Source organism: Ambystoma mexicanum, chromosome 6q (genome assembly GCF_040938575.1).
Source record: "Ambystoma mexicanum isolate Mex_15411 chromosome 6q, UKY_AmexF1_1, whole genome shotgun sequence".
Classification (NCBI taxonomy): domain Eukaryota; kingdom Metazoa; phylum Chordata; class Amphibia; order Caudata; family Ambystomatidae; genus Ambystoma; species Ambystoma mexicanum.
In genome coordinates, this window is record NC_090937.1 from 1,629,461,873 (window position 1) to 1,629,488,779 (window position 26,907).

A 26,907-nucleotide genomic window follows, 5' to 3' on the forward strand; every position below is an offset into this window, starting at 1 on the left:
CCTAGTTTCTGCAACTGTCTATCGGTGAGGGGATTGAAGCGAGCAGGGCTCCTGGCCCCTCCCCGACAAAGCCCTGACGAAGGCCTGACAAAGGCCTATTCGCCTTGCCCTGACGGGCCTTGGTCCCAGCAGGCCACCGAGCACAGCACCTCAGCCTATTAGAGTGAGGTTTCAGGATCTCTCTCATCCTGTAAACCAACATACTGAAGAAGGTGAAACGTGTGGCTGCGCTCCTCACATGCTGAAGCAGCAGCAGCCCTTTCCCTGAAGCAAAGTTCCTTCATTCCTCCCTCCCATAACCCTTAGCAGGGGATTTATGGTAATTGAGTTGAGTTTCCAAACTGGCCCTTCCTTCCTTCCTTCCCATATCTGCCAGCTCGAGAAGGCTTGTTTTGTTGCACCTGGGAAGTAAAGTATCTATTTGCGAGAGAGAGAGAATGAGAGAGAGAGAGACAGAGAGAGAAGGGGAAGGGGTGTTGGCAGTTAGGGTGTGAGCTAGAGAAATGAGGCCTGTCTGCAAAAGGCCATGGGATGGGAGTGCGTGGTTGCAGGTTGTTTGGCTTTGTAAGGCCTACTGCCCGCTTCACTCGAAACTGGGTCTAGGGTTGTCGGTTTGTAGGCTGTAAAAGCCCATAAAAGCTCTTGTTCTCCAACCAGCAGAGTGGCGCAGCGGAAGCGTGCTGGGCCCATAACCCAGAGGTCGATGGATCGAAACCATCCTCTGCTAACTTTTTTCAAATTATGTTTTTGTGTCATGGCATTAGGGCACAAAGAGCTGTTAGTGCCTGGATGCAATGTCATTCCTTGAACTTGCTGCCTCGTTCCACTCTTGCGCTAAATAGGAGAGGGTCCCAGCCCAGCCAACAAAATGTACTGTTCAATCAAACCAAACTTAAAACCAAGCTCCTTTTTTAAGGGGTCCCGGGGAAATGTTGGGCTGACCGGCAAGACCTCATGATGCGAACTGCTTCTGCGTCAAACGCAAGCTTTTTTCATTCCCAGCCAATGACTTATTCTTATTTCTAAGGGCCGCTCCATCAGATAGCCCAGACAGGCAGGCGTTGGTGGTATAGTGGTGAGCATAGCTGCCTTCCAAGCAGTTGACCAGGGTTCGATTCCCGGCCAACGCAGATCAAATCTTTAAATTGTTCAAAATGCATTTTTTGGAAATCAGACTCATGCTGAAAGCAAAGCTGACACACTTTTCGTGAAAATCAAAACCCCATCCAGGAAAGGTTCTTGCATCCTAGTTTCTGCAACTGTCTATCGGTGAGGGGATTGAAGCGAGCAGGGCTCCTGGCCCCTCCCCGACAAAGCCCTGACGAAGGCCTGACAAAGGCCTATTCGCCTTGCCCTGACGGGCCTTGGTCCCAGCAGGCCACCGAGCACAGCACCTCAGCCTATTAGAGTGAGGTTTCAGGATCTCTCTCATCCTGTAAACCAACATACTGAAGAAGGTGAAACGTGTGGCTGCGCTCCTCACATGCTGAAGCAGCAGCAGCCCTTTCCCTGAAGCAAAGTTCCTTCATTCCTCCCTCCCATAACCCTTAGCAGGGGATTTATGGTAATTGAGTTGAGTTTCCAAACTGGCCCTTCCTTCCTTCCTTCCCATATCTGCCAGCTCGAGAAGGCTTGTTTTGTTGCACCTGGGAAGTAAAGTATCTATTTGCGAGAGAGAGAGAATGAGAGAGAGAGACAGAGAGAGAGAGACAGAGAGAGAAGGGGAAGGGGTGTTGGCAGTTAGGGTGTGAGCTAGAGAAATGAGGCCTGTCTGCAAAAGGCCATGGGATGGGAGTGCGTGGTTGCAGGTTGTTTGGCTTTGTAAGGCCTACTGCCCGCTTCACTCGAAACTGGGTCTAGGGTTGTCGGTTTGTAGGCTGTAAAAGCCCATAAAAGCTCTTGTTCTCCAACCAGCAGAGTGGCGCAGCGGAAGCGTGCTGGGCCCATAACCCAGAGGTCGATGGATCGAAACCATCCTCTGCTAACTTTTTTCAAATTATGTTTTTGTGTCATGGCATTAGGGCACAAAGAGCTGTAAGTGCCTGGATGCAATGTCATTCCTTGAACTTGCTGCCTCGTTCCACTCTTGCGCTAAATAGGAGAGGGTCCCAGCCCAGCCAACAAAATGTACTGTTCAATCAAACCAAACTTAAAACCAAGCTCCTTTTTTAAGGGGTCCCGGGGAAATGTTGGGCTGACCGGCAAGACCTCATGATGCGAACTGCTTCTGCGTCAAACGCAAGCTTTTTTCATTCCCAGCCAATGACTTATTCTTATTTCTAAGGGCCGCTCCATCAGATAGCCCAGACAGGCAGGCGTTGGTGGTATAGTGGTGAGCCTAGCTGCCTTCCAAGCAGTTGACCCGGGTTCGATTCCCGGCCAACGCAGATCAAATCTTTAAATTGTTCAAAATGCATTTTTTGGAAATCAGACTCATGCTGAAAGCAAAGCTGACACACTTTTCGTGAAAATCAAAACCCCATCCAGGAAAGGTTCTTGCATCCTAGTTTCTGCAACTGTCTATCGGTGAGGGGATTGAAGCGAGCAGGGCTCCTGGCCCCTCCCCGACAAAGCCCTGACGAAGGCCTGACAAAGGCCTATTCGCCTTGCCCTGACGGGCCTTGGTCCCAGCAGGCCACCGAGCACAGCACCTCAGCCTATTAGAGTGAGGTTTCAGGATCTCTCTCATCCTGTAAACCAACATACTGAAGAAGGTGAAACGTGTGGCTGCGCTCCTCACATGCTGAAGCAGCAGCAGCCCTTTCCCTGAAGCAAAGTTCCTTCATTCCTCCCTCCCATAACCCTTAGCAGGGGATTTATGGTAATTGAGTTGAGTTTCCAAACTGGCCCTTCCTTCCTTCCTTCCTTCCCATATCTGCCAGCTCGAGAAGGCTTGTTTTGTTGCACCTGGGAAGTAAAGTATCTATTTGCGAGAGAGAGAGAATGAGAGAGAGAGACAGAGAGAGAGAGACAGAGAGAGAAGGGGAAGGGGTGTTGGCAGTTAGGGTGTGAGCTAGAGAAATGAGGCCTGTCTGCAAAAGGCCATGGGATGGGAGTGCGTGGTTGCAGGTTGTTTGGCTTTGTAAGGCCTACTGCCCGCTTCACTCGAAAATGGGTCTAGGGTTGTCGGTTTGTAGGCTGTAAAAGCCCAGAAAAGCTTTTGTTCTCCAACCAGCAGAGTGGCGCAGCGGAAGCGTGCTGGGCCCATAACCCAGAGGTCGATGGATCGAAACCATCCTCTGCTAACTTTTTTCAAATTATGTTTTTGTGTCATGGCATTAGGGCACAAAGAGCTGTAAGTGCCTGGATGCAATGTCATTCCTTGAACTTGCTGCCTCGTTCCACTCTTGCGCTAAATAGGAGAGGGTCCCAGCCCAGCCAACAAAATGCACTGTTCAATCAAACCAAACTTAAAACCAAGCTCCTTTTTTAAGGGGTCCCGGGGAAATGTTGGGCTGACCGGCAAGACCTCATGATGCGAACTGCTTCTGCGTCAAACGCAAGCTTTTTTCATTCCCAGCCAATGACTTATTCTTATTTCTAAGGGCCGCTCCATCAGATAGCCCAGACAGGCAGGCGTTGGTGGTATAGTGGTGAGCATAGCTGCCTTCCAAGCAGTTGACCCGGGTTCGATTCCCGGCCAACGCAGATCAAATCTTTAAATTGTTCAAAATGCATTTTTTGGAAATCAGATTCATGCTGAAAGCAAAGCTGACACACTTTTCGTGAAAATCAAAACCCCATCCAGGAAAGGTTCTTGCATCCTAGTTTCTGCAACTGTCTATCGGTGAGGGGATTGAAGCGAGCAGGGCTCCTGGCCCCTCCCCGACAAAGCCCTGACGAAGGCCTGACAAAGGCCTATTCGCCTTGCCCTGACGGGCCTTGGTCCCAGCAGGCCACCGAGCACAGCACCTCAGCCTATTAGAGTGAGGTTTCAGGATCTCTCTCATCCTGTAAACCAACAAACTGAAGAAGGTGAAACGTGTGGCTGCGCTCCTCACATGCTGAAGCAGCAGCAGCCCTTTCCCTGAAGCAAAGTTCCTTCATTCCTCCCTCCCATAACCCTTAGCAGGGGATTTATGGTAATTGAGTTGAGTTTCCAAACTGGCCCTTCCTTCCTTCCTTCCCATATCTGCCAGCTCGAGAAGGCTTGTTTTGTTGCACCTGGGAAGTAAAGTATCTATTTGCGAGAGAGAGAGAATGAGAGAGAGAGACAGAGAGAGAGAGACAGAGAGAGAAGGGGAAGGGGTGTTGGCAGTTAGGGTGTGAGCTAGAGAAATGAGGCCTGTCTGCAAAAGGCCATGGGATGGGAGTGCGTGGTTGCAGGTTGTTTGGCTTTGTAAGGCCTACTGCCCGCTTCACTCGAAACTGGGTCTAGGGTTGTCGGTTTGTAGGCTGTAAAAGCCCATAAAAGCTCTTGTTCTCCAACCAGCAGAGTGGCGCAGCGGAAGCGTGCTGGGCCCATAACCCAGAGGTCGATGGATCGAAACCATCCTCTGCTAACTTTTTTCAAATTATGTTTTTGTGTCATGGCATTAGGGCACAAAGAGCTGTAAGTGCCTGGATGCAATGTCATTCCTTGAACTTGCTGCCTCGTTCCACTCTTGCGCTAAATAGGAGAGGGTCCCAGCCCAGCCAACAAAATGTACTGTTCAATCAAACCAAACTTAAAACCAAGCTCCTTTTTTAAGGGGTCCCGGGGAAATGTTGGGCTGACCGGCAAGACCTCATGATGCGAACTGCTTCTGCGTCAAAAGCAAGCTTTTTTCATTCCCAGCCAATGACTTATTCTTATTTCTAAGGGCCGCTCCATCAGATAGCCCAGACAGGCAGGCGTTGGTGGTATAGTGGTGAGCATAGCTGCCTTCCAAGCAGTTGACCCGGGTTCGATTCCCGGCCAACGCAGATCAAATCTTTAAATTGTTCAAAATGCATTTTTTGGAAATCAGACTCATGCTGAAAGCAAAGCTGACACACTTTTCGTGAAAATCAAAACCCCATCCAGGAAAGGTTCTTGCATCCTAGTTTCTGCAACTGTCTATCGGTGAGGGGATTGAAGCGAGCAGGGCTCCTGGCCCCTCCCCGACAAAGCCCTGACGAAGGCCTGACAAAGGCCTATTCGCCTTGCCCTGACGGGCCTTGGTCCCAGCAGGCCACCGAGCACAGCACCTCAGCCTATTAGAGTGAGGTTTCAGGATCTCTCTCATCCTGTAAACCAACATACTGAAGAAGGTGAAACGTGTGGCTGCGCTCCTCACATGCTGAAGCAGCAGCAGCCCTTTCCCTGAAGCAAAGTTCCTTCATTCCTCCCTCCCATAACCCTTAGCAGGGGATTTATGGTAATTGAGTTGAGTTTCCAAACTGGCCCTTCCTTCCTTCCTTCCCATATCTGCCAGCTCGAGAAGGCTTGTTTTGTTGCACCTGGGAAGTAAAGTATCTATTTGCGAGAGAGAGAGAATGAGAGAGAGAGACAGAGAGAGAGAGACAGAGAGAGAAGGGGAAGGGGTGTTGGCAGTTAGGGTGTGAGCTAGAGAAATGAGGCCTGTCTGCAAAAGGCCATGGGATGGGAGTGCGTGGTTGCAGGTTGTTTGGCTTTGTAAGGCCTACTGCCCGCTTCACTCGAAAATGGGTCTAGGGTTGTCGGTTTGTAGGCTGTAAAAGCCCAGAAAAGCTTTTGTTCTCCAACCAGCAGAGTGGCGCAGCGGAAGCGTGCTGGGCCCATAACCCAGAGGTCGATGGATCGAAACCATCCTCTGCTAACTTTTTTCAAATTATGTTTTTGTGTCATGGCATTAGGGCACAAAGAGCTGTAAGTGCCTGGATGCAATGTCATTCCTTGAACTTGCTGCCTCGTTCCACTCTTGCGCTAAATAGGAGAGGGTCCCAGCCCAGCCAACAAAATGCACTGTTCAATCAAACCAAACTTAAAACCAAGCTCCTTTTTTAAGGGGTCCCGGGGAAATGTTGGGCTGACCGGCAAGACCTCATGATGCGAACTGCTTCTGCGTCAAACGCAAGCTTTTTTCATTCCCAGCCAATGACTTATTCTTATTTCTAAGGGCCGCTCCATCAGATAGCCCAGACAGGCAGGCGTTGGTGGTATAGTGGTGAGCATAGCTGCCTTCCAAGCAGTTGACCCGGGTTCGATTCCCGGCCAACGCAGATCAAATCTTTAAATTGTTCAAAATGCATTTTTTGGAAATCAGACTCATGCTGAAAGCAAAGCTGACACACTTTTCGTGAAAATCAAAACCCCATCCAGGAAAGGTTCTTGCATCCTAGTTTCTGCAACTGTCTATCGGTGAGGGGATTGAAGCGAGCAGGGCTCCTGGCCCCTCCCCGACAAAGCCCTGACGAAGGCCTGACAAAGGCCTATTCGCCTTGCCCTGACGGGCCTTGGTCCCAGCAGGCCACCGAGCACAGCACCTCAGCCTATTAGAGTGAGGTTTCAGGATCTCTCTCATCCTGTAAACCAACAAACTGAAGAAGGTGAAACGTGTGGCTGCGCTCCTCACATGCTGAAGCAGCAGCAGCCCTTTCCCTGAAGCAAAGTTCCTTCATTCCTCCCTCCCATAACCCTTAGCAGGGGATTTATGGTAATTGAGTTGAGTTTCCAAACTGGCCCTTCCTTCCTTCCTTCCCATATCTGCCAGCTCGAGAAGGCTTGTTTTGTTGCACCTGGGAAGTAAAGTATCTATTTGCGAGAGAGAGAGAATGAGAGAGAGAGACAGAGAGAGAGAGACAGAGAGAGAAGGGGAAGGGGTGTTGGCAGTTAGGGTGTGAGCTAGAGAAATGAGGCCTGTCTGCAAAAGGCCATGGGATGGGAGTGCGTGGTTGCAGGTTGTTTGGCTTTGTAAGGCCTACTGCCCGCTTCACTCGAAACTGGGTCTAGGGTTGTCGGTTTGTAGGCTGTAAAAGCCCATAAAAGCTCTTGTTCTCCAACCAGCAGAGTGGCGCAGCGGAAGCGTGCTGGGCCCATAACCCAGAGGTCGATGGATCGAAACCATCCTCTGCTAACTTTTTTCAAATTATGTTTTTGTGTCATGGCATTAGGGCACAAAGAGCTGTAAGTGCCTGGATGCAATGTCATTCCTTGAACTTGCTGCCTCGTTCCACTCTTGCGCTAAATAGGAGAGGGTCCCAGCCCAGCCAACAAAATGCACTGTTCAATCAAACCAAACTTAAAACCAAGCTCCTTTTTTAAGGGGTCCCGGGGAAATGTTGGGCTGACCGGCAAGACCTCATGATGCGAACTGCTTCTGCGTCAAACGCAAGCTTTTTTCATTCCCAGCCAATGACTTATTCTTATTTCTAAGGGCCGCTCCATCAGATAGCCCAGACAGGCAGGCGTTGGTGATATAGTGGTGAGCATAGCTGCCTTCCAAGCAGTTGACCCGGGTTCGATTCCCGGCCAACGCAGATCAAATCTTTAAATTGTTCAAAATGCATTTTTTGGAAATCAGACTCATGCTGAAAGCAAAGCTGACACACTTTTCGTGAAAATCAAAACCCCATCCAGGAAAGGTTCTTGCATCCTAGTTTCTGCAACTGTCTATCGGTGAGGGGATTGAAGCGAGCAGGGCTCCTGGCCCCTCCCCGACAAAGCCCTGACGAAGGCCTGACAAAGGCCTATTCGCCTTGCCCTGACGGGCCTTGGTCCCAGCAGGCCACCGAGCACAGCACCTCAGCCTATTAGAGTGAGGTTTCAGGATCTCTCTCATCCTGTAAACCAACATACTGAAGAAGGTGAAACGTGTGGCTGCGCTCCTCACATGCTGAAGCAGCAGCAGCCCTTTCCCTGAAGCAAAGTTCCTTCATTCCTCCCTCCCATAACCCTTAGCAGGGGATTTATGGTAATTGAGTTGAGTTTCCAAACTGGCCCTTCCTTCCTTCCTTCCCATATCTGCCAGCTCGAGAAGGCTTGTTTTGTTGCACCTGGGAAGTAAAGTATCTATTTGCGAGAGAGAGAGAATGAGAGAGAGAGACAGAGAGAGAGAGACAGAGAGAGAAGGGGAAGGGGTGTTGGCAGTTAGGGTGTGAGCTAGAGAAATGAGGCCTGTCTGCAAAAGGCCATGGGATGGGAGTGCGTGGTTGCAGGTTGTTTGGCTTTGTAAGGCCTACTGCCCGCTTCACTCGAAAATGGGTCTAGGGTTGTCGGTTTGTAGGCTGTAAAAGCCCAGAAAAGCTTTTGTTCTCCAACCAGCAGAGTGGCGCAGCGGAAGCGTGCTGGGCCCATAACCCAGAGGTCGATGGATCGAAACCATCCTCTGCTAACTTTTTTCAAATTATGTTTTTGTGTCATGGCATTAGGGCACAAAGAGCTGTAAGTGCCTGGATGCAATGTCATTCCTTGAACTTGCTGCCTCGTTCCACTCTTGCGCTAAATAGGAGAGGGTCCCAGCCCAGCCAACAAAATGCACTGTTCAATCAAACCAAACTTAAAACCAAGCTCCTTTTTTAAGGGGTCCCGGGGAAATGTTGGGCTGACCGGCAAGACCTCATGATGCGAACTGCTTCTGCGTCAAACGCAAGCTTTTTTCATTCCCAGCCAATGACTTATTCTTATTTCTAAGGGCCGCTCCATCAGATAGCCCAGACAGGCAGGCGTTGGTGGTATAGTGGTGAGCATAGCTGCCTTCCAAGCAGTTGACCCGGGTTCGATTCCCGGCCAACGCAGATCAAATCTTTAAATTGTTCAAAATGCATTTTTTGGAAATCAGACTCATGCTGAAAGCAAAGCTGACACACTTTTCGTGAAAATCAAAACCCCATCCAGGAAAGGTTCTTGCATCCTAGTTTCTGCAACTGTCTATCGGTGAGGGGATTGAAGCGAGCAGGGCTCCTGGCCCCTCCCCGACAAAGCCCTGACGAAGGCCTGACAAAGGCCTATTCGCCTTGCCCTGACGGGCCTTGGTCCCAGCAGGCCACCGAGCACAGCACCTCAGCCTATTAGAGTGAGGTTTCAGGATCTCTCTCATCCTGTAAACCAACATACTGAAGAAGGTGAAACGTGTGGCTGCGCTCCTCACATGCTGAAGCAGCAGCAGCCCTTTCCCTGAAGCAAAGTTCCTTCATTCCTCCCTCCCATAACCCTTAGCAGGGGATTTATGGTAATTGAGTTGAGTTTCCAAACTGGCCCTTCCTTCCTTCCTTCCCATATCTGCCAGCTCGAGAAGGCTTGTTTTGTTGCACCTGGGAAGTAAAGTATCTATTTGCGAGAGAGAGAGAATGAGAGAGAGAGACAGAGAGAGAGAGACAGAGAGAGAAGGGGAAGGGGTGTTGGCAGTTAGGGTGTGAGCTAGAGAAATGAGGCCTGTCTGCAAAAGGCCATGGGATGGGAGTGCGTGGTTGCAGGTTGTTTGGCTTTGTAAGGCCTACTGCCCGCTTCACTCGAAAATGGGTCTAGGGTTGTCGGTTTGTAGGCTGTAAAAGCCCAGAAAAGCTTTTGTTCTCCAACCAGCAGAGTGGCGCAGTGGAAGCGTGCTGGGCCCATAACCCAGAGGTCGATGGATCGAAACCATCCTCTGCTAACTTTTTTCAAATTATGTTTTTGTGTCATGGCATTAGGGCACAAAGAGCTGTAAGTGCCTGGATGCAATGTCATTCCTTGAACTTGCTGCCTCGTTCCACTCTTGCGCTAAATAGGAGAGGGTCCCAGCCCAGCCAACAAAATGCACTGTTCAATCAAACCAAACTTAAAACCAAGCTCCTTTTTTAAGGGGTCCCGGGGAAATGTTGGGCTGACCGGCAAGACCTCATGATGCGAACTGCTTCTGCGTCAAACGCAAGCTTTTTTCATTCCCAGCCAATGACTTATTCTTATTTCTAAGGGCCGCTCCATCAGATAGCCCAGACAGGCAGGCGTTGGTGGTATAGTGGTGAGCATAGCTGCCTTCCAAGCAGTTGACCCGGGTTCGATTCCCGGCCAACGCAGATCAAATCTTTAAATTGTTCAAAATGCATTTTTTGGAAATCAGACTCATGCTGAAAGCAAAGCTGACACACTTTTCGTGAAAATCAAAACCCCATCCAGGAAAGGTTCTTGCATCCTAGTTTCTGCAACTGTCTATCGGTGAGGGGATTGAAGCGAGCAGGGCTCCTGGCCCCTCCCCGACAAAGCCCTGACAAAGGCCTATTCGCCTTGCCCTGACGGGCCTTGGTCCCAGCAGGCCACCGAGCACAGCACCTCAGCCTATTAGAGTGAGGTTTCAGGATCTCTCTCATCCTGTAAACCAACAAACTGAAGAAGGTGAAACGTGTGGCTGCGCTCCTCACATGCTGAAGCAGCAGCAGCCCTTTCCCTGAAGCAAAGTTCCTTCATTCCTCCCTCCCATAACCCTTAGCAGGGGATTTATGGTAATTGAGTTGAGTTTCCAAACTGGCCCTTCCTTCCTTCCTTCCCATATCTGCCAGCTCGAGAAGGCTTGTTTTGTTGCACCTGGGAAGTAAAGTATCTATTTGCGAGAGAGAGAGAATGAGAGAGAGAGACAGAGAGAGAGAGACAGAGAGAGAAGGGGAAGGGGTGTTGGCAGTTAGGGTGTGAGCTAGAGAAATGAGGCCTGTCTGCAAAAGGCCATGGGATGGGAGTGCGTGGTTGCAGGTTGTTTGGCTTTGTAAGGCCTACTGCCCGCTTCACTCGAAACTGGGTCTAGGGTTGTCGGTTTGTAGGCTGTAAAAGCCCATAAAAGCTCTTGTTCTCCAACCAGCAGAGTGGCGCAGCGGAAGCGTGCTGGGCCCATAACCCAGAGGTCGCTGGATCGAAACCATCCTCTGCTAACTTTTTTCAAATTATGTTTTTGTGTCATGGCATTAGGGCACAAAGAGCTGTAAGTGCCTGGATGCAATGTCATTCCTTGAACTTGCTGCCTCGTTCCACTCTTGCGCTAAATAGGAGAGGGTCCCAGCCCAGCCAACAAAATGTACTGTTCAATCAAACCAAACTTAAAACCAAGCTCCTTTTTTAAGGGGTCCCGGGGAAATGTTGGGCTGACCGGCAAGACCTCATGATGCGAACTGCTTCTGCGTCAAACGCAAGCTTTTTTCATTCCCAGCCAATGACTTATTCTTATTTCTAAGGGCCGCTCCATCAGATAGCCCAGACAGGCAGGCGTTGGTGGTATAGTGGTGAGCATAGCTGCCTTCCAAGCAGTTGACCCAGCTTCGATTCCCGGCCAACGCAGATCAAATCTTTAAATTGTTCAAAATGCATTTTTTGGAAATCAGACTCATGCTGAAAGCAAAGCTGACACACTTTTCGTGAAAATCAAAACCCCATCCAGGAAAGGTTCTTGCATCCTAGTTTCTGCAACTGTCTATCGGTGAGGGGATTGAAGCGAGCAGGGCTCCTGGCCCCTCCCCGACAAAGCCCTGACGAAGGCCTGACAAAGGCCTATTCGCCTTGCCCTGACGGGCCTTGGTCCCAGCAGGCCACCGAGCACAGCACCTCAGCCTATTAGAGTGAGGTTTCAGGATCTCTCTCATCCTGTAAACCAACATACTGAAGAAGGTGAAACGTGTGGCTGCGCTCCTCACATGCTGAAGCAGCAGCAGCCCTTTCCCTGAAGCAAAGTTCCTTCATTCCTCCCTCCCATAACCCTTAGCAGGGGATTTATGGTAATTGAGTTGAGTTTCCAAACTGGCCCTTCCTTCCTTCCTTCCCATATCTGCCAGCTCGAGAAGGCTTGTTTTGTTGCACCTGGGAAGTAAAGTATCTATTTGCGAGAGAGAGAGAATGAGAGAGAGAGACAGAGAGAGAGAGACAGAGAGAGAAGGGGAAGGGGTGTTGGCAGTTAGGGTGTGAGCTAGAGAAATGAGGCCTGTCTGCAAAAGGCCATGGGATGGGAGTGCGTGGTTGCAGGTTGTTTGGCTTTGTAAGGCCTACTGCCCGCTTCACTCGAAAATGGGTCTAGGGTTGTCGGTTTGTAGGCTGTAAAAGCCCAGAAAAGCTCTTGTTCTCCAACCAGCAGAGTGGCGCAGCGGAAGCGTGCTGGGCCCATAACCCAGAGGTCGATGGATCGAAACCATCCTCTGCTAACTTTTTTCAAATTATGTTTTTGTGTCATGGCATTAGGGCACAAAGAGCTGTAAGTGCCTGGATGCAATGTCATTCCTTGAACTTGCTGCCTCGTTCCACTCTTGCGCTAAATAGGAGAGGGTCCCAGCCCAGCCAACAAAATGCACTGTTCAATCAAACCAAACTTAAAACCAAGCTCCTTTTTTAAGGGGTCCCGGGGAAATGTTGGGCTGACCGGCAAGACCTCATGATGCGAACTGCTTCTGCGTCAAACGCAAGCTTTTTTCATTCCCAGCCAATGACTTATTCTTATTTCTAAGGGCCGCTCCATCAGATAGCCCAGACAGGCAGGCGTTGGTGGTATAGTGGTGAGCATAGCTGCCTTCCAAGCAGTTGACCCGGGTTCGATTCCCGGCCAACGCAGATCAAATCTTTAAATTGTTCAAAATGCATTTTTTGGAAATCAGACTCATGCTGAAAGCAAAGCTGACACACTTTTCGTGAAAATCAAAACCCCATCCAGGAAAGGTTCTTGCATCCTAGTTTCTGCAACTGTCTATCGGTGAGGGGATTGAAGCGAGCAGGGCTCCTGGCCCCTCCCCGACAAAGCCCTGACGAAGGCCTGACAAAGGCCTATTCGCCTTGCCCTGACGGGCCTTGGTCCCAGCAGGCCACCGAGCACAGCACCTCAGCCTATTAGAGTGAGGTTTCAGGATCTCTCTCATCCTGTAAACCAACATACTGAAGAAGGTGAAACGTGTGGCTGCGCTCCTCACATGCTGAAGCAGCAGCAGCCCTTTCCCTGAAGCAAAGTTCCTTCATTCCTCCCTCCCATAACCCTTAGCAGGGGATTTATGGTAATTGAGTTGAGTTTCCAAACTGGCCCTTCCTTCCTTCCTTCCCATATCTGCCAGCTCGAGAAGGCTTGTTTTGTTGCACCTGGGAAGTAAAGTATCTATTTGCGAGAGAGAGAGAATGAGAGAGAGAGACAGAGAGAGAGAGACAGAGAGAGAAGGGGAAGGGGTGTTGGCAGTTAGGGTGTGAGCTAGAGAAATGAGGCCTGTCTGCAAAAGGCCATGGGATGGGAGTGCGTGGTTGCAGGTTGTTTGGCTTTGTAAGGCCTACTGCCCGCTTCACTCGAAACTGGGTCTAGGGTTGTCGGTTTGTAGGCTGTAAAAGCCCAGAAAAGCTCTTGTTCTCCAACCAGCAGAGTGGCGCAGCGGAAGCGTGCTGGGCCCATAACCCAGAGGTCGATGGATCGAAACCATCCTCTGCTAACTTTTTTCAAATTATGTTTTTGTGTCATGGCATTAGGGCACAAAGAGCTGTAAGTGCCTGGATGCAATGTCATTCCTTGAACTTGCTGCCTCGTTCCACTCTTGCGCTAAATAGGAGAGGGTCCCAGCCCAGCCAACAAAATGTACTGTTCAATCAAACCAAACTTAAAACCAAGCTCCTTTTTTAAGGGGTCCCGGGGAAATGTTGGGCTGACCGGCAAGACCTCATGATGCGAACTGCTTCTGCGTCAAACGCAAGCTTTTTTCATTCCCAGCCAATGACTTATTCTTATTTCTAAGGGCCGCTCCATCAGATAGCCCAGACAGGCAGGCGTTGGTGGTATAGTGGTGAGCATAGCTGCCTTCCAAGCAGTTGACCCGGGTTCGATTCCTGGCCAACGCAGATCAAATCTTTAAATTGTTCAAAATGCATTTTTTGGAAATCAGACTCATGCTGAAAGCAAAGCTGACACACTTTTCGTGAAAATCAAAACCCCATCCAGGAAAGGTTCTTGCATCCTAGTTTCTGCAACTGTCTATCGGTGAGGGGATTGAAGCGAGCAGGGCTCCTGGCCCCTCCCCGACAAAGCCCTGACGAAGGCCTGACAAAGGCCTATTCGCCTTGCCCTGACGGGCCTTGGTCCCAGCAGGCCACCGAGCACAGCACCTCAGCCTATTAGAGTGAGGTTTCAGGATCTCTCTCATCCTGTAAACCAACATACTGAAGAAGGTGAAACGTGTGGCTGCGCTCCTCACATGCTGAAGCAGCAGCAGCCCTTTCCCTGAAGCAAAGTTCCTTCATTCCTCCCTCCCATAACCCTTAGCAGGGGATTTATGGTAATTGAGTTGAGTTTCCAAACTGGCCCTTCCTTCCTTCCTTCCCATATCTGCCAGCTCGAGAAGGCTTGTTTTGTTGCACCTGGGAAGTAAAGTATCTATTTGCGAGAGAGAGAGACAGAGAGAGAGAGACAGAGAGAGAAGGGGAAGGGGTGTTGGCAGTTAGGGTGTGAGCTAGAGAAATGAGGCCTGTCTGCAAAAGGCCATGGGATGGGAGTGCGTGGTTGCAGGTTGTTTGGCTTTGTAAGGCCTACTGCCCGCTTCACTCGAAACTGGGTCTAGGGTTGTCGGTTTGTAGGCTGTAAAAGCCCAGAAAAGCTCTTGTTCTCCAACCAGCAGAGTGGCGCAGCGGAAGCGTGCTGGGCCCATAACCCAGAGGTCGATGGATCGAAACCATCCTCTGCTAACTTTTTTCAAATTATGTTTTTGTGTCATGGCATTAGGGCACAAAGAGCTGTAAGTGCCTGGATGCAATGTCATTCCTTGAACTTGCTGCCTCGTTCCACTCTTGCGCTAAATAGGAGAGGGTCCCAGCCCAGCCAACAAAATGTACTGTTCAATCAAACCAAACTTAAAACCAAGCTCCTTTTTTAAGGGGTCCCGGGGAAATGTTGGGCTGACCGGCAAGACCTCATGATGCGAACTGCTTCTGCGTCAAACGCAAGCTTTTTTCATTCCCAGCCAATGACTTATTCTTATTTCTAAGGGCCGCTCCATCAGATAGCCCAGACAGGCAGGCGTTGGTGGTATAGTGGTGAGCATAGCTGCCTTCCAAGCAGTTGACCCGGGTTCGATTCCCGGCCAACGCAGATCAAATCTTTAAATTGTTCAAAATGCATTTTTTGGAAATCAGACTCATGCTGAAAGCAAAGCTGACACACTTTTCGTGAAAATCAAAACCCCATCCAGGAAAGGTTCTTGCATCCTAGTTTCTGCAACTGTCTATCGGTGAGGGGATTGAAGCGAGCAGGGCTCCTGGCCCCTCCCCGACAAAGCCCTGACGAAGGCCTGACAAAGGCCTATTCGCCTTGCCCTGACGGGCCTTGGTCCCAGCAGGCCACCGAGCACAGCACCTCAGCCTATTAGAGTGAGGTTTCAGGATCTCTCTCATCCTGTAAACCAACATACTGAAGAAGGTGAAACGTGTGGCTGCGCTCCTCACATGCTGAAGCAGCAGCAGCCCTTTCCCTGAAGCAAAGTTCCTTCATTCCTCCCTCCCATAACCCTTAGCAGGGGATTTATGGTAATTGAGTTGAGTTTCCAAACTGGCCCTTCCTTCCTTCCTTCCCATATCTGCCAGCTCGAGAAGGCTTGTTTTGTTGCACCTGGGAAGTAAAGTATCTATTTGCGAGAGAGAGAGAATGAGAGAGAGAGACAGAGAGAGAGAGACAGAGAGAGAAGGGGAAGGGGTGTTGGCAGTTAGGGTGTGAGCTAGAGAAATGAGGCCTGTCTGCAAAAGGCCATGGGATGGGAGTGCGTGGTTGCAGGTTGTTTGGCTTTGTAAGGCCTACTGCCCGCTTCACTCGAAAATGGGTCTAGGGTTGTCGGTTTGTAGGCTGTAAAAGCCCATAAAAGCTCTTGTTCTCCAACCAGCAGAGTGGCGCAGCGGAAGCGTGCTGGGCCCATAACCCAGAGGTCGATGGATCGAAACCATCCTCTGCTAACTTTTTTCAAATTATGTTTTTGTGTCATGGCATTAGGGCACAAAGAGCTGTAAGTGCCTGGATGCAATGTCATTCCTTGAACTTGCTGCCTCGTTCCACTCTTGCGCTAAATAGGAGAGGGTCCCAGCCCAGCCAACAAAATGTACTGTTCAATCAAACCAAACTTAAAACCAAGCTCCTTTTTTAAGGGGTCCCGGGGAAATGTTGGGCTGACCGGCAAGACCTCATGATGCGAACTGCTTCTGCGTCAAACGCAAGCTTTTTTCATTCCCAGCCAATGACTTATTCTTATTTCTAAGGGCCGCTCCATCAGATAGCCCAGACAGGCAGGGGTTGGTGGTATAGTGGTGAGCATAGCTGCCTTCCAAGCAGTTGACCCGGGTTCGATTCCCGGCCAACGCAGATCAAATCTTTAAATTGTTCAAAATGCATTTTTTGGAAATCAGACTCATGCTGAAAGCAAAGCTGACACACTTTTCGTGAAAATCAAAACCCCATCCAGGAAAGGTTCTTGCATCCTAGTTTCTGCAACTGTCTATCGGTGAGGGGATTGAAGCGAGCAGGGCTCCTGGCCCCTCCCCGACAAAGCCCTGACGAAGGCCTGACAAAGGCCTATTCGCCTTGCCCTGACGGGCCTTGGTCCCAGCAGGCCACCGAGCACAGCACCTCAGCCTATTAGAGTGAGGTTTCAGGATCTCTCTCATCCTGTAAACCAACATACTGAAGAAGGTGAAACGTGTGGCTGCGCTCCTCACATGCTGAAGCAGCAGCAGCCCTTTCCCTGAAGCAAAGTTCCTTCATTCCTCCCTCCCATAACCCTTAGCAGGGGATTTATGGTAATTGAGTTGAGTTTCCAAACTGGCCCTTCCTTCCTTCCTTCCCATATCTGCCAGCTCGAGAAGGCTTGTTTTGTTGCACCTGGGAAGTAAAGTATCTATTTGCGAGAGAGAGAGAATGAGAGAGAGAGACAGAGAGAGAGTGACAGAGAGAGAAGGGGAAGGGGTGTTGGCAGTTAGGGTGTGAGCTAGAGAAATGAGGCCTGTCTGCAAAAGGCCATGGGATGGGAGTGCCTGGTTGCAGGTTGTTTGGCTTTGTAAGGCCTACTGCCCGCTTCACTCGAAACTGGGTCTAGGGTTGTCGGTTTGTAGGCTGTAAAAGCCCAGAAAAGCTCTTGTTCTCCAACCAGCAGAGTGGCGCAGCGGAAGCGTGCTGGGCCCATAACCCAGAGGTCGATGGATCGAAACCATCCTCTGCTAACTTTTTTCAAATTATGTTTTTGTGTCATGGCATTAGGGCACAAAGAGCTGTAAGTGCCTGGATGCAATGTCATTCCTTGAACTTGCTGCCTCGTTCCACTCTTGCGCTAAATAGGAGAGGGTCCCAGCCCAGCCAACAAAATGTACTGTTCAATCAAACCAAACTTAAAACCAAGCTCCTTTTTTAAGGGGTCCCGGGGAAATGTTGGGCTGACCGGCAAGACCTCATGATGCGAACTGCTTCTGCGTCAAACGCAAGCTTTTTTCATTCCCAGCCAATGACTTATTCTTATTTCTAAGGGCCGCTCCATCAGATAGCCCAGACAGGCAGGCGTTGGTGGTATAGTGGTGAGCATAGCTGCCTTCCAAGCAGTTGACCCGGGTTCGATTCCCGGCCAACGCAGATCAAATCTTTAAATTGTTCAAAATGCATTTTTTGGAAATCAGACTCATGCTGAAAGCAAAGCTGACACACTTTTCGTGAAAATCAAAACCCCATCCAGGAAAGGTTCTTGCATCCTAGTTTCTGCAACTGTCTATCGGTGAGGGGATTGAAGCGAGCAGGGCTCCTGGCCCCTCCCCGACAAAGCCCTGACGAAGGCCTGACAAAGGCCTATTCGCCTTGCCCTGACGGGCCTTGGTCCCAGCAGGCCACCGAGCACAGCACCTCAGCCTATTAGAGTGAGGTTTCAGGATCTCTCTCATCCTGTAAACCAACATACTGAAGAAGGTGAAACGTGTGGCTGCGCTCCTCACATGCTGAAGCAGCAGCAGCCCTTTCCCTGAAGCAAAGTTCCTTCATTCCTCCCTCCCATAACCCTTAGCAGGGGATTTATGGTAATTGAGTTGAGTTTCCAAACTGGCCCTTCCTTCCTTCCTTCCCATATCTGCCAGCTCGAGAAGGCTTGTTTTGTTGCACCTGGGAAGTAAAGTATCTATTTGCGAGAGAGAGAGAATGAGAGAGAGATACAGAGAGAGAGAGACAGAGAGAGAAGGGGAAGGGGTGTTGGCAGTTAGGGTGTGAGCTAGAGAAATGAGGCCTGTCTGCAAAAGGCCATGGGATGGGAGTGCGTGGTTGCAGGTTGTTTGGCTTTGTAAGGCCTACTGCCCGCTTCACTCGAAACTGGGTCTAGGGTTGTCGGTTTGTAGGCTGTAAAAGCCCATAAAAGCTCTTGTTCTCCAACCAGCAGAGTGGCGCAGCGGAAGCGTGCTGGGCCCATAACCCAGAGGTCGATGGATCGAAACCATCCTCTGCTAACTTTTTTCAAATTATGTTTTTGTGTCATGGCATTAGGGCACAAAGAGCTGTAAGTGCCTGGATGCAATGTCATTCCTTGAACTTGCTGCCTCGTTCCACTCTTGCGCTAAATAGGAGAGGGTCCCAGCCCAGCCAACAAAATGTGCTGTTCAATCAAACCAAACTTAAAACCAAGCTCCTTTTTTAAGGGGTCCCGGGGAAATGTTGGGCTGACCGGCAAGACCTCATGATGCGAACTGCTTCTGCGTCAAACGCAAGCTTTTTTCATTCCCAGCCAATGACTTATTCTTATTTCTAAGGGCCGCTCCATCAGATAGCCCAGACAGGCAGGCGTTGGTGGTATAGTGGTGAGCATAGCTGCCTTCCAAGCAGTTGACCCGGGTTCGATTCCCGGCCAACGCAGATCAAATCTTTAAATTGTTCAAAATGCATTTTTTGGAAATCAGACTCATGCTGAAAGCAAAGCTGACACACTTTTCGTGAAAATCAAAACCCCATCCAGGAAAGGTTCTTGCATCCTAGTTTCTGCAACTGTCTATCGGTGAGGGGATTGAAGCGAGCAGGGCTCCTGGCCCCTCCCCGACAAAGCCCTGACGAAGGCCTGACAAAGGCCTATTCGCCTTGCCCTGACGGGCCTTGGTCCCAGCAGGCCACCGAGCACAGCACCTCAGCCTATTAGAGTGAGGTTTCAGGATCTCTCTCATCCTGTAAACCAACATACTGAAGAAGGTGAAACGTGTGGCTGCGCTCCTCACATGCTGAAGCAGCAGCAGCCCTTTCCCTGAAGCAAAGTTCCTTCATTCCTCCCTCCCATAACCCTTAGCAGGGGATTTATGGTAATTGAGTTGAGTTTCCAAACTGGCCCTTCCTTCCTTCCTTCCCATATCTGCCAGCTCGAGAAGGCTTGTTTTGTTGCACCTGGGAAGTAAAGTATCTATTTGCGAGAGAGAGAGAATGAGAGAGAGAGACAGAGAGAGAGAGACAGAGAGAGAAGGGGAAGGGGTGTTGGCAGTTAGGGTGTGAGCTAGAGAAATGAGGCCTGTCTGCAAAAGGCCATGGGATGGGAGTGCGTGGTTGCAGGTTGTTTGGCTTTGTAAGGCCTACTGCCCGCTTCACTCGAAACTGGGTCTAGGGTTGTCGGTTTGTAGGCTGTAAAAGCCCATAAAAGCTCTTGTTCTCCAACCAGCAGAGTGGCGCAGCGGAAGCGTGCTGGGCCCATAACCCAGAGGTCGATGGATCGAAACCATCCTCTGCTAACTTTTTTCAAATTATGTTTTTGTGTCATGGCATTAGGGCACAAAGAGCTGTAAGTGCCTGGATGCAATGTCATTCCTTGAACTTGCTGCCTCGTTCCACTCTTGCGCTAAATAGGAGAGGGTCCCAGCCCAGCCAACAAAATGTACTGTTCAATCAAACCAAACTTAAAACCAAGCTCCTTTTTTAAGGGGTCCCGGGGAAATGTTGGGCTGACCGGCAAGACCTCATGATGCGAACTGCTTCTGCGTCAAACGCAAGCTTTTTTCATTCCCAGCCAATGACTTATTCTTATTTCTAAGGGCCGCTCCATCAGATAGCCCAGACAGGCAGGCGTTGGTGGTATAGTGGTGAGCATAGCTGCCTTCCAAGCAGTTGACCCGGGTTCGATTCCCGGCCAACGCAGATCAAATCTTTAAATTGTTCAAAATGCATTTTTTGGAAATCAGACTCATGCTGAAAGCAAAGCTGACACACTTTTCGTGAAAATCAAAACCCCATCCAGGAAAGGTTCTTGCATCCTAGTTTCTGCAACTGTCTATCGGTGAGGGGATTGAAGCGAGCAGGGCTCCTGGCCCCTCCCCGACAAAGCCCTGACGAAGGCCTGACAAAGGCCTATTCGCCTTGCCCTGACGGGCCTTGGTCCCAGCAGGCCACCGAGCACAGCACCTCAGCCTATTAGAGTGAGGTTTCAGGATCTCTCTCATCCTGTAAACCAACATACTGAAGAAGGTGAAACGTGTGGCTGCGCTCCTCACATGCTGAAGCAGCAGCAGCCCTTTCCCTGAAGCAAAGTTCCTTCATTCCTCCCTCCCATAACCCTTAGCAGCGGATTTATGGTAATTGAGTTGAGTTTCCAAACTGGCCCTTCCTTCCTTCCTTCCCATATCTGCCAGCTCGAGAAGGCTTGTTTTGTTGCACCTGGGAAGTAAAGTATCTATTTGCGAGAGAGAGAGAATGAGAGAGAGAGACAGAGAGAGAGAGACAGAGAGAGAAGGGGAAGGGGTGTTGGCAGTTAGGGTGTGAGCTAGAGAAATGAGGCCTGTCTGCAAAAGGCCATGGGATGGGAGTGCGTGGTTGCAGGTTGTTTGGCTTTGTAAGGCCTACTGCCCGCTTCACTCGAAACTGGGTCTAGGGTTGTCGGTTTGTAGGCTGTAAAAGCCCATAAAAGCTCTTGTTCTCCAACCAGCAGAGTGGCGCAGCGGAAGCGTGCTGGGCCCATAACCCAGGGGTCGATGGATCGAAACCATCCTCTGCTAACTTTTTTCAAATTATGTTTTTGTGTCATGGCATTAGGGCACAAAGAGCTGTAAGTGCCTGGATGCAATGTCATTCCTTGAACTTGCTGCCTCGTTCCACTCTTGCGCTAAATAGGAGAGGGTCCCAGCCCAGCCAACAAAATGTACTGTTCAATCAAACCAAACTTAAAACCAAGCTCCTTTTTTAAGGGGTCCCGGGGAAATGTTGGGCTGACCGGCAAGACCTCATGATGCGAACTGCTTCTGCGTCAAACGCAAGCTTTTTTCATTCCCAGCCAATGACTTATTCTTATTTCTAAGGGCCGCTCCATCAGATAGCTCAGACAGGCAGGCGTTGGTGGTATAGTGGTGAGCATAGCTGCCTTCCAAGCAGTTGACCCGGGTTCGATTCCCGGCCAACGCAGATCAAATCTTTAAATTGTTCAAAATGCATTTTTTGGAAATCAGACTCATGCTGAAAGCAAAGCTGACACACTTTTCGTGAAAATCAAAACCCCATCCAGGAAAGGTTCTTGCATCCTAGTTTCTGCAACTGTCTATCGGTGAGGGGATTGAAGCGAGCAGGGCTCCTGGCCCCTCCCCGACAAAGCCCTGACGAAGGCCTGACAAAGGCCTATTCGCCTTGCCCTGACGGGCCTTGGTCCCAGCAGGCCACCGAGCACAGCACCTCAGCCTATTAGAGTGAGGTTTCAGGATCTCTCTCATCCTGTAAACCAACAAACTGAAGAAGGTGAAACGTGTGGCTGCGCTCCTCACATGCTGAAGCAGCAGCAGCCCTTTCCCTGAAGCAAAGTTCCTTCATTCCTCCCTCCCATAACCCTTAGCAGGGGATTTATGGTAATTGAGTTGAGTTTCCAAACTGGCCCTTCCTTCCTTCCTTCCCATATCTGCCAGCTCGAGAAGGCTTGTTTTGTTGCACCTGGGAAGTAAAGTATCTATTTGCGAGAGAGAGAGAATGAGAGAGAGAGACAGAGAGAGAGAGACAGAGAGAGAAGGGGAAGGGGTGTTGGCAGTTAGGGTGTGAGCTAGAGAAATGAGGCCTGTCTGCAAAAGGCCATGGGATGGGAGTGCGTGGTTGCAGGTTGTTTGGCTTTGTAAGGCCTACTGCCCGCTTCACTCGAAACTGGGTCTAGGGTTGTCGGTTTGTAGGCTGTAAAAGCCCATAAAAGCTCTTGTTCTCCAACCAGCAGAGTGGCGCAGCGGAAGCGTGCTGGGCCCATAACCCAGAGGTCGATGGATCGAAACCATCCTCTGCTAACTTTTTTCAAATTATGTTTTTGTGTCATGGCATTAGGGCACAAAGAGCTGTAAGTGCCTGGATGCAATGTCATTCCTTGAACTTGCTGCCTCGTTCCACTCTTGCGCTAAATAGGAGAGGGTCCCAGCCCAGCCAACAAAATGTACTGTTCAATCAAACCAAACTTAAAACCAAGCTCCTTTTTTAAGGGGTCCCGGGGAAATGTTGGGCTGACCGGCAAGACCTCATGATGCGAACTGCTTCTGCGTCAAACGCAAGCTTTTTTCATTCCCAGCCAATGACTTATTCTTATTTCTAAGGGCCGCTCCATCAGATAGCCCAGACAGGCAGGCGTTGGTGGTATAGTGGTGAGCATAGCTGCCTTCCAAGCAGTTGACCCGGGTTCGATTCCCGGCCAACGCAGATCAAATCTTTAAATTGTTCAAAATGCATTTTTTGGAAATCAGACTCATGCTGAAAGCAAAGCTGACACACTTTTCGTGAAAATCAAAACCCCATCCAGGAAAGGTTCTTGCATCCTAGTTTCTGCAACTGTCTATCGGTGAGGGGATTGAAGCGAGCAGGGCTCCTGGCCCCTCCCCGACAAAGCCCTGACGAAGGCCTGACAAAGGCCTATTCGCCTTGCCCTGACGGGCCTTGGTCCCAGCAGGCCACCGAGCACAGCACCTCAGCCTATTAGAGTGAGGTTTCAGGATCTCTCTCATCCTGTAAACCAACATACTGAAGAAGGTGAAACGTGTGGCTGCGCTCCTCACATGCTGAAGCAGCAGCAGCCCTTTCCCTGAAGCAAAGTTCCTTCATTCCTCCCTCCCATAACCCTTAGCAGGGGATTTATGGTAATTGAGTTGAGTTTCCAAACTGGCCCTTCCTTCCTTCCTTCCCATATCTGCCAGCTCGAGAAGGCTTGTTTTGTTGCACCTGGGAAGTAAAGTATCTATTTGCGAGAGAGAGAGAATGAGAGAGAGAGACAGAGAGAGAGAGACAGAGAGAGAAGGGGAAGGGGTGTTGGCAGTTAGGGTGTGAGCTAGAGAAATGAGGCCTGTCTGCAAAAGGCCATGGGATGGGAGTGCGTGGTTGCAGGTTGTTTGGCTTTGTAAGGCCTACTGCCCGCTTCACTCGAAAATGGGTCTAGGGTTGTCGGTTTGTAGGCTGTAAAAGCCCAGAAAAGCTTTTGTTCTCCAACCAGCAGAGTGGCGCAGCGGAAGCGTGCTGGGCCCATAACCCAGAGGTCGATGGATCGAAACCATCCTCTGCTAACTTTTTTCAAATTATGTTTTTGTGTCATGGCATTAGGGCACAAAGAGCTGTAAGTGCCTGGATGCAATGTCATTCCTTGAACTTGCTGCCTCGTTCCACTCTTGCGCTAAATAGGAGAGGGTCCCAGCCCAGCCAACAAAATGCACTGTTCAATCAAACCAAACTTAAAACCAAGCTCCTTTTTTAAGGGTTCCCGGGGAAATGTTGGGCTGACCGGCAAGACCTCATGATGCGAACTGCTTCTGCGTCAAACGCAAGCTTTTTTCATTCCCAGCCAATGACTTATTCTTATTTCTAAGGGCCGCTCCATCAGATAGCCCAGACAGGCAGGCGTTGGTGGTATAGTGGTGAGCATAGCTGCCTTCCAAGCAGTTGACCCGGGTTCGATTCCCGGCCAACGCAGATCAAATCTTTAAATTGTTCAAAATGCATTTTTTGGAAATCAGACTCATGCTGAAAGCAAAGCTGACACACTTTTCGTGAAAATCAAAACCCCATCCAGGAAAGGTTCTTGCATCCTAGTTTCTGCAACTGTCTATCGGTGAGGGGATTGAAGCGAGCAGGGCTCCTGGCCCCTCCCCGACAAAGCCCTGACGAAGGCCTGACAAAGGCCTATTCGCCTTGCCCTGACGGGCCTTGGTCCCAGCAGGCCACCGAGCACAGCACCTCAGCCTATTAGAGTGAGGTTTCAGGATCTCTCTCATCCTGTAAACCAACAAACTGAAGAAGGTGAAACGTGTGGCTGCGCTCCTCACATGCTGAAGCAGCAGCAGCCCTTTCCCTGAAGCAAAGTTCCTTCATTCCTCCCTCCCATAACCCTTAGCAGGGGATTTATGGTAATTGAGTTGAGTTTCCAAACTGGCCCTTCCTTCCTTCCTTCCCATATCTGCCAGCTCGAGAAGGCTTGTTTTGTTGCACCTGGGAAGTAAAGTATCTATTTGCGAGAGAGAGAGAATGAGAGAGAGAGACAGAGAGAGAGAGACAGAGAGAGAAGGGGAAGGGGTGTTGGCAGTTAGGGTGTGAGCTAGAGAAATGAGGCCTGTCTGCAAAAGGCCATGGGATGGGAGTGCGTGGTTGCAGGTTGTTTGGCTTTGTAAGGCCTACTGCCCGCTTCACTCGAAACTGGGTCTAGGGTTGTCGGTTTGTAGGCTGTAAAAGCCCATAAAAGCTCTTGTTCTCCAACCAGCAGAGTGGCGCAGCGGAAGCGTGCTGGGCCCATAACCCAGAGGTCGATGGATCGAAACCATCCTCTGCTAACTTTTTTCAAATTATGTTTTTGTGTCATGGCATTAGGGCACAAAGAGCTGTAAGTGCCTGGATGCAATGTCATTCCTTGAACTTGCTGCCTCGTTCCACTCTTGCGCTAAATAGGAGAGGGTCCCAGCCCAGCCAACAAAATGCACTGTTCAATCAAACCAAACTTAAAACCAAGCTCCTTTTTTAAGGGGTCCCGGGGAAATGTTGGGCTGACCGGCAAGACCTCATGATGCGAACTGCTTCTGCGTCAAACGCAAGCTTTTTTCATTCCCAGCCAATGACTTATTCTTATTTCTAAGGGCCGCTCCATCAGATAGCCCAGACAGGCAGGCGTTGGTGGTATAGTGGTGAGCATAGCTGCCTTCCAAGCAGTTGACCCGGGTTCGATTCCCGGCCAACGCAGATCAAATCTTTAAATTGTTCAAAATGCATTTTTTGGAAATCAGACTCATGCTGAAAGCAAAGCTGACACACTTTTCGTGAAAATCAAAACCCCATCCAGGAAAGGTTCTTGCATCCTAGTTTCTGCAACTGTCTATCGGTGAGGGGATTGAAGCGAGCAGGGCTCCTGGCCCCTCCCCGACAAAGCCCTGACGAAGGCCTGACAAAGGCCTATTCGCCTTGCCCTGACGGGCCTTGGTCCCAGCAGGCCACCGAGCACAGCACCTCAGCCTATTAGAGTGAGGTTTCAGGATCTCTCTCATCCTGTAAACCAACATACTGAAGAAGGTGAAACGTGTGGCTGCGCTCCTCACATGCTGAAGCAGCAGCAGCCCTTTCCCTGAAGCAAAGTTCCTTCATTCCTCCCTCCCATAACCCTTAGCAGGGGATTTATGGTAATTGAGTTGAGTTTCCAAACTGGCCCTTCCTTCCTTCCTTCCCATATCTGCCAGCTCGAGAAGGCTTGTTTTGTTGCACCTGGGAAGTAAAGTATCTATTTGCGAGAGAGAGAGAATGAGAGAGAGAGACAGAGAGAGAGAGACAGAGAGAGAAGGGGAAGGGGTGTTGGCAGTTAGGGTGTGAGCTAGAGAAATGAGGCCTGTCTGCAAAAGGCCATGGGATGGGAGTGCGTGGTTGCAGGTTGTTTGGCTTTGTAAGGCCTACTGCCCGCTTCACTCGAAAATGGGTCTAGGGTTGTCGGTTTGTAGGCTGTAAAAGCCCAGAAAAGCTTTTGTTCTCCAACCAGCAGAGTGGCGCAGCGGAAGCGTGCTGGGCCCATAACCCAGAGGTCGATGGATCGAAACCATCCTCTGCTAACTTTTTTCAAATTATGTTTTTGTGTCATGGCATTAGGGCACAAAGAGCTGTAAGTGCCTGGATGCAATGTCATTCCTTGAACTTGCTGCCTCGTTCCACTCTTGCGCTAAATAGGAGAGGGTCCCAGCCCAGCCAACAAAATGCACTGTTCAATCAAACCAAACTTAAAACCAAGCTCCTTTTTTAAGGGGTCCCGGGGAAATGTTGGGCTGACCGGCAAGACCTCATGATGCGAACTGCTTCTGCGTCAAACGCAAGCTTTTTTCATTCCCAGCCAATGACTTATTCTTATTTCTAAGGGCCGCTCCATCAGATAGCCCAGACAGGCAGGCGTTGGTGGTATAGTGGTGAGCATAGCTGCCTTCCAAGCAGTTGACCCGGGTTCGATTCCCGGCCAACGCAGATCAAATCTTTAAATTGTTCAAAATGCATTTTTTGGAAATCAGACTCATGCTGAAAGCAAAGCTGACACACTTTTCGTGAAAATCAAAACCCCATCCAGGAAAGGTTCTTGCATCCTAGTTTCTGCAACTGTCTATCGGTGAGGGGATTGAAGCGAGCAGGGCTCCTGGCCCCTCCCCGACAAAGCCCTGACGAAGGCCTGACAAAGGCCTATTCGCCTTGCCCTGACGGGCCTTGGTCCCAGCAGGCCACCGAGCACAGCACCTCAGCCTATTAGAGTGAGGTTTCAGGATCTCTCTCATCCTGTAAACCAACATACTGAAGAAGGTGAAACGTGTGGCTGCGCTCCTCACATGCTGAAGCAGCAGCAGCCCTTTCCCTGAAGCAAAGTTCCTTCATTCCTCCCTCCCATAACCCTTAGCAGGGGATTTATGGTAATTGAGTTGAGTTTCCAAACTGGCCCTTCCTTCCTTCCTTCCCATATCTGCCAGCTCGAGAAGGCTTGTTTTGTTGCACCTGGGAAGTAAAGTATCTATTTGCGAGAGAGAGAGAATGAGAGAGAGAGACAGAGAGAGAGAGACAGAGAGAGAAGGGGAAGGGGTGTTGGCAGTTAGGGTGTGAGCTAGAGAAATGAGGCCTGTCTGCAAAAGGCCATGGG

General features: G+C 50.1%; 16 non-coding genes across 16 annotated transcripts; all 16 read left to right on the plus strand.

Moving 5' to 3' along the window:
• Positions 1 to 3,576: 3,576 nt before the first annotated feature.
• Positions 3,577 to 3,648, plus strand: TRNAG-UCC (transfer RNA glycine (anticodon UCC)). The gene has a single exon. It is a non-coding gene; the product is annotated as a tRNA-Gly (tRNA).
• A 1,185-nt stretch (positions 3,649 to 4,833) lies between these two features.
• Positions 4,834 to 4,905, plus strand: TRNAG-UCC (transfer RNA glycine (anticodon UCC)). The gene has a single exon. It is a non-coding gene; the product is annotated as a tRNA-Gly (tRNA).
• Positions 4,906 to 6,090: 1,185 nt separating this feature from the next.
• Positions 6,091 to 6,162, plus strand: TRNAG-UCC (transfer RNA glycine (anticodon UCC)). The gene has a single exon. It is a non-coding gene; the product is annotated as a tRNA-Gly (tRNA).
• Positions 6,163 to 8,604: 2,442 nt separating this feature from the next.
• Positions 8,605 to 8,676, plus strand: TRNAG-UCC (transfer RNA glycine (anticodon UCC)). The gene has a single exon. It is a non-coding gene; the product is annotated as a tRNA-Gly (tRNA).
• Positions 8,677 to 9,458: 782 nt separating this feature from the next.
• Positions 9,459 to 9,530, plus strand: TRNAM-CAU (transfer RNA methionine (anticodon CAU)). The gene has a single exon. It is a non-coding gene; the product is annotated as a tRNA-Met (tRNA).
• A 331-nt stretch (positions 9,531 to 9,861) lies between these two features.
• TRNAG-UCC (transfer RNA glycine (anticodon UCC)) lies at positions 9,862 to 9,933 on the plus strand. Its single transcript has one exon. It is a non-coding gene; the product is annotated as a tRNA-Gly (tRNA).
• A 2,431-nt stretch (positions 9,934 to 12,364) lies between these two features.
• Positions 12,365 to 12,436, plus strand: TRNAG-UCC (transfer RNA glycine (anticodon UCC)). Its single transcript has one exon. It is a non-coding gene; the product is annotated as a tRNA-Gly (tRNA).
• A 2,428-nt stretch (positions 12,437 to 14,864) lies between these two features.
• Positions 14,865 to 14,936, plus strand: TRNAG-UCC (transfer RNA glycine (anticodon UCC)). Its single transcript has one exon. It is a non-coding gene; the product is annotated as a tRNA-Gly (tRNA).
• Positions 14,937 to 17,378: 2,442 nt separating this feature from the next.
• Positions 17,379 to 17,450, plus strand: TRNAG-UCC (transfer RNA glycine (anticodon UCC)). The gene has a single exon. It is a non-coding gene; the product is annotated as a tRNA-Gly (tRNA).
• A 1,185-nt stretch (positions 17,451 to 18,635) lies between these two features.
• TRNAG-UCC (transfer RNA glycine (anticodon UCC)) lies at positions 18,636 to 18,707 on the plus strand. Its single transcript has one exon. It is a non-coding gene; the product is annotated as a tRNA-Gly (tRNA).
• A 1,185-nt stretch (positions 18,708 to 19,892) lies between these two features.
• Positions 19,893 to 19,964, plus strand: TRNAG-UCC (transfer RNA glycine (anticodon UCC)). Its single transcript has one exon. It is a non-coding gene; the product is annotated as a tRNA-Gly (tRNA).
• Positions 19,965 to 21,149: 1,185 nt separating this feature from the next.
• TRNAG-UCC (transfer RNA glycine (anticodon UCC)) lies at positions 21,150 to 21,221 on the plus strand. Its single transcript has one exon. It is a non-coding gene; the product is annotated as a tRNA-Gly (tRNA).
• Positions 21,222 to 22,406: 1,185 nt separating this feature from the next.
• TRNAG-UCC (transfer RNA glycine (anticodon UCC)) lies at positions 22,407 to 22,478 on the plus strand. Its single transcript has one exon. It is a non-coding gene; the product is annotated as a tRNA-Gly (tRNA).
• A 1,185-nt stretch (positions 22,479 to 23,663) lies between these two features.
• TRNAG-UCC (transfer RNA glycine (anticodon UCC)) lies at positions 23,664 to 23,735 on the plus strand. The gene has a single exon. It is a non-coding gene; the product is annotated as a tRNA-Gly (tRNA).
• Positions 23,736 to 24,920: 1,185 nt separating this feature from the next.
• TRNAG-UCC (transfer RNA glycine (anticodon UCC)) lies at positions 24,921 to 24,992 on the plus strand. Its single transcript has one exon. It is a non-coding gene; the product is annotated as a tRNA-Gly (tRNA).
• Positions 24,993 to 26,177: 1,185 nt separating this feature from the next.
• On the plus strand, positions 26,178 to 26,249 carry TRNAG-UCC (transfer RNA glycine (anticodon UCC)). The gene has a single exon. It is a non-coding gene; the product is annotated as a tRNA-Gly (tRNA).
• Positions 26,250 to 26,907: the final 658 nt, after the last annotated feature.